At 41.1% G+C, this 11169-nt stretch overlaps 1 long non-coding RNA gene across 3 annotated transcripts; it reads right to left on the bottom strand.

The window, feature by feature from the left end:
* Positions 1-215: 215 nt before the first annotated feature.
* LOC147625134 (uncharacterized) lies at positions 216-10910 on the bottom strand. 3 transcript variants are annotated; one of them, XR_015268925.1, is made up of 3 exons: positions 8178-10910; positions 740-7481; positions 216-658 (listed from the first exon to the last, which is right to left on the bottom strand). It is a non-coding gene; the product is annotated as an uncharacterized LOC147625134 (long non-coding RNA). The 3 variants fall into 3 exon arrangements; XR_015268927.1 differs by having other exon boundaries at positions 7224-7481; XR_015268926.1 differs by having other exon boundaries at positions 216-7424.
* Positions 10911-11169: the final 259 nt, after the last annotated feature.

Genomic DNA, 11169 nt, shown 5'->3' with positions numbered 1-11169 from the left:
AGACGTGTTCCTTGGCTACGTAACACCATTCTTACTCGTTTATGTGCAAATATTATCTTAAAACACTACAACCCACAAGGGCATGGAAATGGGCCTTCCAGAAGCACTGTAGGTGCCATTTTTGCACCCTTGTGGTAAACTGTAATCAATAAAAAATGTACTTCTCCACGTGTTTGAACAACAATTTCAAAACAACATTTTCAAAACAACAATACTTTGAATAGGGAACAAACTTTATATTCATGAAATTGTCAGGTACAAACTATTCTTGTTGTAATCTACGTACAATAGATGTGCGGTGCTTGTTAGCAAGAGGAAGCTCACCACTTAGAATTCTACTTGCTATATCCTTGGGGTGTGAACTACCTACGCTCTCGCCTATAGCTGTATGTGTCAAAACTCGACCCCTAAATCCAGAACCAAAAGTTGAAAGGGCAAGCTATTTTTTCACAAGTATTACAAAATTTGAAGTGGCAGCTATGGTGGATGTGCAAAGCGCTAGAATATTAAACGTAGGAGCGGGGGAAAATTGGGAATGGAAGATTGCAAAGTCTTCAACTGGCAGCTTGCCAAGGTAGTGCGCAAGTGCAGAGTTGGGGCCAAAAGCAATCCTTATCCCGCACGTCCTCTGTGCCCACTCATCCATCTCCACGACATTCTGCACAGAAACTTACAGTAAGTAAAGCATAAAAAAGAAATAAACATTAGACCCAAAAAAACCTTGGGAATAAAATATTACCGATTCAAAATGATCATCATTTGGCCTACTGAGGTCAATTGATGACTGCTCTTCCACACGGACTGGCTCCATGTCTCCACCACCTGCCACATCTGCTGGCACAGGTGTCTGGCTTGCAACAAGCCTACTTTGCACTGCCTCAAACTCCTCCTCTGTGATAGTAGCATGATCAGCCTCTGCAATCGTGGCTTGAACAATGGCAACTGTGCTCTCTAGGACAGAGGCCAGATCGCTTGAGATGGGGATGCACTATACAGAAAGTGGACCCTCTTCCCTGTCATCGAGCTAGATCTGTGCCTACATCGCTAGCATGCTCAGACACTCGTCATGTAAATCTTGCATGACTTTTCCAAGTCATGCATAAATAAAAACTCCTCATCATCTATGAGGACGATGCTGAGGGTGATAAGCTCTTGTTCAGGAAGAGGAACAAACAATTTTTCTGAAGGAACAGGTGGGTTTTCATCTCCTGTTACTGAGACAAGAAGTGCTTGTTCCTGTCCATGGGGATATGCTATCATTCCCCATGTAGCTTCCTAGCTGGGTCCAGCAGCATCAGATGCAGGCTCTCTGGTGTCCTTAGCAGGGCCACCTATAGTGAGAGCTAAGCTCTCGACCTCAGGAGCATCCTCATCTTTATTGATGAGGAGGATGAAGCAAGCCACCCACGAAAGGAAGGTCTTGCCGAGGTTACCCTTCTGGTATGCCAGCATCTACTGTGTTCCAAGCAATTTGGCCTCTCCATACTGGTGAGCAACTTTCATGAAGCGGTGGAGGTGCTTCAGAAATGTGGAGATCCTGCCTGTAGATGTGTCAGAGGAGATCGACTGGCACCCATTTGATATCACCACACTCGGGAATAATGATGGTGAACTCATCTAGTGATGTCATCATGTAGTCCATGACGTCAACGTAGTCTGCAGTAGCAAGGGTAAGAGTTTTTACAAAGTCAATCTTGCGATTGAACATTGCAAATAACTCTTTTGCTCGTGCTCTATGCTCAGTGGTGGAGAGAAAGATCTCAAAGGCTTCCATAACTGGTTTCTACAGAAGGCTATGGGGAGGTTAATGCAGAAGAGGGTTTGGGAGCTCTGACTGGTCGTTCTTGGAAGAAGTGATGAAATGAGGGTGTCAGGCCTCTAATTATATAATAAAGTTCACCCTCTCTCTCTACCTCACTCTCTCTCTACCTTCTGTCTTTAACTCTCTCTCTCTAATTACGAAAACAAAATCATTGAAACCAAATTCAAAAAACCATGATTAATTTTCAACTGAGAGCTGAGAGCAACAAGAATACAAAATGAGTGTTCGAAACATCACAAAATTACAAAAGCAGGAAGAGCATCATTAGGCTCATGAAAAAGCTAGAGCACCAATCGGCCACTCTGAAGATACTGTAATTGCCTTCTCCATGCGACGCCCAATATTATGAATCGTTTTTGCGACTAGAATGTGAGAGCCAATACCTTTCTACCATTCAATTTAAAGCTTGCAGAACAGAGTCCCTCATACCCGATGTTTCCAAGGTGATCACAAACATTAGATAAGGTCCAGCTTTCTCTTGCTTGAATGAGTTGAATTCCATTAATTAGAGAACATATGTAGAGATCTAAGAATTCTTTGACCTCCTCCTGCGCTTGAAGTGGAACCCATGTATTTCTTTTCCAATGCCACCATTCATACCTAAAACAGATGCTTAAAGTAGATCGTGCTTTCAAGAATGTGAAGGAAACAGAGGAGATCACAACATTACATTTAAAATTCTCATCCTCGAAAACCCCTTCAACCATGTCCCAACCGTCTCCAAAAAGATCAGCCAATTCTTGAGCATTTGCACTCTTGCATGCAAACATGGTAGGGGTTTCTTTACAATTCATAGCATTGAACATCTAAGCAAACATGTGAGAGCCATCTTTGGCTGATCCCGACGTCCCTCCCACTTAGGACCAGAATCCCATCAGGACTCCCTTCTTGATGACAAAACCAACCTAAGGGGGTTAGAATCGTTCTTTACCACCTCACAGATTCAATCCTTATTATTTATATGCTACGATAATCATGTACTATCTACTAAGCTTACCTCCAGTTTCCCCTATCCAACCAGAGTGCGGGAAGGGGAAAAAAGGGGTTTGCGCCACCGTATGGCCCCTGGCGCACCACACTGCCCAACCCAACACTTTGGAAAGAGCACTATCGAGAGGTTGTAATACTACCTACTCAAACAAGGAAGACAGAATACAGCAAGCAGCTGGTTGTCTACCCTCGAAGGTGCTTTTTCTTGGTAGTTCCCCACCATTAATAATATTTTAATTCCTTTTTCCTATAGTATTACAATAAACTAATTATTGGCAAGCAGTCACATGTACTTCTCCAGGACCGAATCCCCCTCTCCCAGAGGCTGGATTCTCTCGTCTCCTCCGTCACGTGAAAAGATGGTGCCTGATCACATAATTTCCTTAATTACTTTCCAGATTTGGGGAAGGTCTTGCTCTTACTTTAATTCCTTTTAATTTTCCAGTCTGGTACCATTGATCAGCGGAGGAAGCTCTGCGAAGGGTGTCTTGGCAGAGGACGTCTCGGCCGATATAGTTGATCCCGGGGTTCCTACCTTCCCAAATCAGTTCCTTTTTCCCAAACAACATAAAAACAAGTTCCTTTTTAGTCACTTCACCTTCCTGGATATCCTCCATCCAGTTCACCCATAATCTCACAGTAACCATGCTGCCTCATGCGGCAAATCTACATGTCAACTTCCCCTCTCTGCACTGCCTCATGCGGCGAATCTGTGTGGGGAAATCCCTTACAGTCTTCCATTGCCTCATGTCGCGAATCTATGGACAGACTTCCCTATGCTACCTCATGCGGCAGTCTGTATAGTGTTCCCTGGACTGCCTCTAGCGGCGATCTTTCTAGTCCCTAGACTGCCTCATGCAGCAATCTGTCTAGCCAGTGATCACTTATTCCATACATAGAAAACAACTTGCTAACCTCATATGTGGTGCTGGGGAGATACTCGTACTGGTACCAGGGTTCCTTTTTATTCCTAGTGTAAAGCCTTCTAATTTCCTTGAATTTTTAATCCCTTATGTTTCCTGTTCCCTTTATTAGCTACAAACAAGATTTCCTCTTTGTTAAAAAAGATACTTCAAGTGTGGTGATAGTGATCGGCAGACTTCCTTGGTCGAGTCCTAAGTTAGTAGTGATCTGTCAAATTTGCCATTGAAATGGTTATGGAAACTTCCGTCTAGGGGCTGCTGCTTACAGAAGAGTCTTCGATGAGGATCAACCGTTGACCCCTGAAGCATCTATCTTCATCCTAATGCGTGGAATGACTACTCCATTCGTAGGTCATAACTGGTGATGGCTTCGGTGTGCCTTCACGCCTGTATTACTGAGGACTTATCTGGGTCATCCATGGTTTCTAACCGACGTCTTTTTCCTCACATTGAAGAGGCACGATCGTCAGTCGGATCCGAGGATCTAGACGCGCTAATGGGTCAAGACTCAACGTTTCTGCCATTATGTCAGGAGCAAGACCTTGCTCAACTCAACCTCTTACAGTTCCCTTCTACATCCTTACGGTCACTTCGTCGATGGTTACCTTGGTGCAGACCAACCTGGAGGGCATCTCTCCAAGGGGTATTCCAAGTCCCCATCGACCCATCGCATTCCTACCCTTAAACTTATTTACGACCCCGGTTCCCGAGTAAGTTCCATCCGCCGGAGTGAGCATAAGTGATTAGTTGATTACTAAATTTCTCGCCATAAAATTGTAGAAAATTTTTGCCAGAGTCTCCTTTGTAAATAGGAGGTTTGGACCAAAAAAAAACATGGCTTATTCTATCCCAGCCTTAAGGGTAGATTTAAAAAAACATCAAACGGGCTTTTCCCCAGCCGTTGAGGGTAAACTTAAATTGTAAAATAGTGTTCAGAGAACGGGCCTGTGTCCCGTTTATTCATTTTTTTCATTAACCAATTATCCCTGCAGTGAAATGATATTTAAACAGCAAATTCATTAGCTTGGTTTAGTGAAAAGTTTTAGGACATCTTTCTTAGGTTGTTCCGGTTACAATTTCCCAGACAACTCTTCTTTTCAGTAAAATTCTATTCCAAAAATTTAAGTGCTTAAACTACTATGTATGCCAAGTGTTCGAGGGAATTTCTAGAGTTACTCAAACCTGAACCATTCATTGTTCTAACTTCCACATATTCTTACCTGATTCGCATGCTTGGCATCTATATTAGCTGATCCATAATGAGCTTCAAAGAAGAGGTCTAATTGACAAGAATTTTGCAGATGCCTTATTACTATGTATGCAAAGTGTTCGAGAGCTACTCAAACCTAAACCATTCATCATTCTAAAATCGAACCTATTCTTACCGGATGCACATGCTTAGCATCTACGTTAGCGGATCGATGCAAAGTGTTCTAACCTGATCCATTCATTGTTCTAAAATCCACCTATTCTGGCCTGACACACATGCTTGGTATCTGAAGTAGCTGATACATAATGAACTTCAAAAAGGAGGTCTAGTTGAGAAGAATTGCACAGACGGTTTATTACTATGTATGCAAATTGTTCAAGAACTACTCAACCCTGAACTCTTCATTGCTCTAAATCCAGCCTATTCTTACCTGATGCCCATGCTTAGCGTCTGAAGCAACTGTTAGAAAAGAGGTCTAGTTGACAAGAATTACGTAGATGCTCTAATTACTATGTATGCAAAGTGTTCGAGAACTACTCAAACCTGAACCATTCATCGTTCTAAAATCCACATATTCTAGCCTGACACACGTGCTTGGCATCTGCACCATTCATTGTTCTAAAATCCACTTATTCTAGCCTGACACACATGCTTGGTATCTGAAGCAGTTGTTAGAAAAGAGGTCTAGTTGACAAGAATTATTCAGATACTTAATGACTATGTATGCAAATGTTCGAGAGTGTGAGCAACCCGTCCCGGCCTGGCACAGTCACCTTGATCCGCCCAGTCAGGAACGAGCTATACTCGGTAGTCGGCTAGCTAATAGTGGTAATCCAACAGATGCCATTCCAGTTCCAGTAATGAAGACATGGAATACAAGCCATTGACGCCTAGCATAGCTCTACCTCGCAGTCAAAAGCTATAAAGAAGAGTAAAATAATTCCCTTCACCTTTGTTCAACTCTTCAGGAAAGGTCCTGACAGGAACGCTAGCTGTTGACATAACTGGGTTATCTAATGCTTTTTTCCCATATTTTCAGGGCACAGCCATTAGACTATCAGTTCACCCCTTAAATCCAACGCTTTTTCCCTCATGTATGTTTGAGGCACAGCCGTTGTATCTCCAGGACTTTTAGTCACACGGAATAAACAAAAATAAAAGAAAACAATCTAATGCGTATTTCAATGTTTAACAGTTTTAAATTGTTGGAAAGTTCTCGACTAATCGAGTCCACCCATCCATTGAAAGGAGCCGTCGGGACAACCAATCACCCACTTTCCACCCCGCACACACCCTTTCTTTCTTTAGTGAACTAAGCTACCACACTGTTTAACATATAAAAACAGGTTTTTTTTTTGTTTCCAAACTTCATTCATTAAATCAGCCCTTCAATCAATTGAAAACAGTTGAATACAGAGACCAAGTAAAACAGTTCATTTAAAAACAAAAACAATCTTTTCCTTGTCTTAGTCTCTTTCAGACTGATCATCAAATTATTCCCAATTCAAATATTTCAATCAATTCCATAGTCCTCAGACTTTCTTTCACATAGTCTCCACGAGACTTTTTCAACATAGTCATCTTTCTTTCAATCTAGTCGGTGTATCTAGAGTCCGACCTCTCTCCTAAAGCTACCCGCAACTAGGAGAGGAAAAACCAAGGGACCAACTCAAACCTTCTTCTACGGGTGCCGGAAAATTTAATGCTCATAGCCCTTCTAAGCTTTTCCGCCCCTCCAAAGTGGTGATCATCTCTTGGGGGCACTCTTTGCACCATTGGTCTCTCAGCCCAGCAAAAACCAACAGCTTATCCACTTCATGGGGACCTCAGTCGCATGCAAGTGGGAGAAAGGAACACAGGAGAGTAGGGATTCAACTCCTTGTTCTAAACCGTCAATAATATTCCCTTCTTTGTCATAGACATGACGGAATTCATAATAATCATATAACTTTCCTTTGCCATAGACATGGCAGATTCCATATCAATTTATATCCTTTTCCTCGCCATAGACATGACGAAATTCAACTTCTTCTTACCATAACTTTACCATAACTTTTCCATCTCTTTCCTTACTCTAATTGCAAAACAAACTTGAAATCAAATAGCTTCTTTTAGAAAACAGCTTACTTTCCTATTTATGCAAGAAAATATATGCTCGTAGTTTCATGTTTGGAAGAACCAAAACTTAACCGTTCAATCCTCAGAAATCCTATTGGCAATTTTAGCATTCGTTTATGCATGCTTGCAATTTAAATTTACAACTTGAAATTACTGGAACCTGATTTCGTATGAGATTCGGTTGCACTGGAGCAACTGGTACTGGCGCTGTCGCTACGCTTCATTCGCTACTAGTTCTTGAACAATCGGGATTTCTTCTTGGTTGTTTTGCACCTCTTCTTGTACTTCGGGATCATCAACTTGCACTTGTGGGTTAGGAACGTCGTTACGGCCACCACGACCTCCACTTCCACCACGTCCGCTACGAGTACGTGCCATAATGCAGAAAATTCCATGAAAAATCCACAAAAGGAGAATACTGCAAATAAACTAGTTAGAATTCATCCAAAACACATAGGAAGGCTTGGCTTTTCATCCCCTTATTTTTAGAATTCAAAAATCCTATTTTTAGAGCTAATTTGCTCTATTTTTAGTCAAAAATACACACTTTTTACTATTTTCATACAGTAAATGAATTTTTACAGCAAGTAAAAATAATCAAAAAATTCCAAAAAAATTCCAGAAAATCACACATCTCAACAAAAATACTTGATAATTTTTCAGAATTTTTAGGCTACGGAAAAAGGTCTGGAAAAATAAAAAATGACTAAAAAATAGTAAAAAACAGGCTGTTTTGACACTAGAAAATTAATAATAAATTTTCTACCCATAAATAAATTCAAGAAAAATTATTTTCATAAAATATAGATGTAGTAATTAGGCCCCTAATTTTTCATGAATTTTGGAGTCATATAAATACAAAAAGCATCAAAAAGCAACCCCTGTTGTCCCAAAAAGCAAGAAAAAAAAAGCAAAACGGGAGTTAGGGTTTGCATCTTCATCAACATAGATCTTGGGATATGGGAGTAGCTAATGGATGTAGCTCTCCTTCATCAACAAGATTTACATAAACAAGACAAGAACTAGGGTATGGATGTGCAACAACACATGCATCAACACCAATCAACAGTAAAAAACAAGGGAGAGGGTAGAGAGAGAAGGTGGGGAAGCATACCCGGCTATGGAGAGCTTGGGGGAGAAGTCCACCGCCTTGCAGCGCTTTAGAACTTCAACAAGATCAATTGAGTTATGAGGGGGGGGGGGGTCTTGCTTCTTATATAGGCACCAGGCACTCCACAAATGGCAGGAAAAGCAAGCAGGGGGGGAGATATCAAATTTGTGCAAATTTGGGATTCTAGACCCTTCTTCTGCTTTTTTTAACTTGCCCCCCAAGTTTGATGCTTTTCTTGCACTTTTTCCTCTATTTTTGGCATAATTGACTTTTTTTTTGGCAGTAAAAATGCTATTTTTGCAATTTGGATGCTTCTAGAACATTCCAGCACACAAAAATAGTCTTCCCCTTAATTAAACACAAAATATATTAAAAATACGTGCTCTGGACTCAATTTTTACGGGAAATTAAGTCTACTGCACTCAGAAAATCCAATTCTGAATCCGAAAAATACGATAATTCAAGAAAAATAATCTTTATTAATAAAATAACTCAGAGTACAAAATTTCCAGAGTCAGGTAACTTTTACAAAATATCTTGGGATATTACAGAGAGGATTTCTAGAGCTAATCAAACCTGAACCATTCATTGCTCTAAAATCCATATATTCTAGCCTGACACACATGCTTGGCATCTGAACCATTCATTGTTCTAAAATCCACTTATTCTAGCCTGACACACATGCTTGGTATCTGAAGAAGCTGTTAGAAAAGAGGTCTAGTTGACAAGAATTATTCAGATGCTTAATGACTATGTATGCAAACGTTCGAGAGGATTTCTAGAGCTAATCAAACCTGAACCATTCATTGCTCTAAAATCCACATATTCTAGCCTGACACACGTGCTTGGTATCTGAAGCAGCTGTTAGAAAAGAGGTCTAGTTGACAAGAATTATTTAGATGCTTAATGACTATGTATGCAAACGTTCAAGAGGATTTCTAGAGCTAATCAAACCTGAACCATTCATTGCTCTAAAATCCACATATTCTAGCCTGCCACACGTGCTTGGCATCTAAACCATTTATCATTCTAGAATCTGCATATTCTTTCCTGATACACAAGTTTGGCATCTTATGTAGCTGATACATAATAAGCTTCAGAAAAAGGGGTCTAGTTGACAAGAATTACTCAGATGCTTAGCTACTATGTATGCAAAGTAAAGCTCAAACTTGATCCATTTATCGTTCTAAAATCCGCATATTCTTGCCTGATACACAAGCGTGGCATCTTACGTAGCTGATACATAATGAGCTTCAGAAAAAGGGTCTAGTTGACAAGAATTACTCAGATGCTTAACTACTATGTATGCAAAGTAAAGCTGATCCATTTATCGTTCTAAAATCTGCATATTCTTGCCTGATACACAAGCTTGGTATCTTACATAGTTGATACATAATGAGCTTCAGAAAAAGGGTCTAGTTGACAAGAATTACTCAGATGCTTAGCTACTATGTATGCAAAGTAAAGCTCAAACCTGATCCATTTATCGTTCTAAAATCTGCATATTCTTGCCTGATACACAAGCTTGGCATCTTACGTAGCTGATACATAATGAGCTTCAAAAAAAGGGGTCTAGTTGCCAAGAATTACGCAACCGTTTAAATTACTATGTATGCAAAGTGTGGTGAGGTTCTCAAAGCACAAGCATAATAGCAGCTATATTATTAATAGCAGGCCTACTTGACATGCATAATGGCAGCTATATTATACCATGGGCTGCATTAATAGCAAGCTTACTTGACAGGCGTAACCGTAGCTAAATGATACCATGGCTGCATTAATAGCATGCTTACTTGACATGCATAACAGCGGCTAAATTATACCATGGGTTGCATTAATAGCAAGCTTACTTGACAGGCATAACTGTAGCTAAATGATACCATGGTTGCATTAATAGCATGTTTACTTGACAGGCATAACCGCGGCTAGATTATACCAGGGGCTGCATTAATAGCAAGCTTACTTGACATGCATAACAACAGCTATATTGCACCATGGGTTGTAGAAGGCTCTAGACTATTTGAACAAAATGTAGTGTAAGGGGTATGCTTCGAAGTGAAGTGACCTATGCGTGCTTCCTCCAGCATGCGCTGTGATTGGAGCCATTGACAAGGGAAAAGCCCATGATAAGGGGGTGATTTGAACAAATGCAATGTAAGGGTATGCTTCCAAATGAAGTGACCTATGCGTGTATCCTCAAGCGGGCGCTGTGATTGGAGCCATTGACAAGGGAAAAGCCCATGATAAGGGGCTGATTTGAACAAATGCAATGTAAGGGTATGCTTCCAAATGAAGTGACCTATGCATGTATCCTCAAGCGTGCGCTATGATTGGAGCCATTGACAAGGGAAAAGCCCATGATAAGGGGCTGATTTGAACAAATGCAATGTAAGGGTATGCTTCCAAATGAAGTGACCTATGCGTGTATCCTCAAGCGGGTGCTGTGATTGGAGCCATTGACAAGGGGAAAGTCCATGGTAAGATATTGAGGCAAGGCAATTGGAGCATCATATTGCGCTGGGTGGTGCTGAAAAGTGAGCTGAAATGCTCTGATTGAAGGATATGCTAAAAACGGGCAAGGCCTACAGGCTTAGGACTGATTCAATCAAAGCATTCAACGCACATTGAAAAGAGAGAGAGAGAGAGAGAGAGAGAGAGAGAGTCGTGGGCGCACCTGGATGGGATGACGTGGTCGAGAGTGACATAGAGAGAGGTAATTTCCCAGGCACCTCTTTCAATTGCTGGATTTGGGATCCTTGTCAGTAACCCTGATCGTGGTACTCGTCATGACCTTGAGCATCTCCTACAATCAGCGCATTCTAGCCCACAACCATGTAAGGAGGCAGCCCATCAAGAGCTTGTTGCGCCTTTGAAAGAGTACCACACTCGGCATCCATGTCCATGGAGAGACAGAAATCTCTTTACACTTGTAGCAAGAGAGTATCAACCGTTAAGAACTCGATCCATAGGGATTTGCATCCCTTATCGAAGCTCG

The sequence above is a fragment of the Cibotium barometz genome, chromosome 24 (assembly GCF_041138505.1).
Source record: "Cibotium barometz isolate CiBa-2024 chromosome 24, ASM4113850v1, whole genome shotgun sequence".
Classification (NCBI taxonomy): domain Eukaryota; kingdom Viridiplantae; phylum Streptophyta; class Polypodiopsida; order Cyatheales; family Cibotiaceae; genus Cibotium; species Cibotium barometz.
Note: the sequence above shows the minus strand (reverse complement) of the source record. Positions and strands in the feature narration are given on the sequence as shown.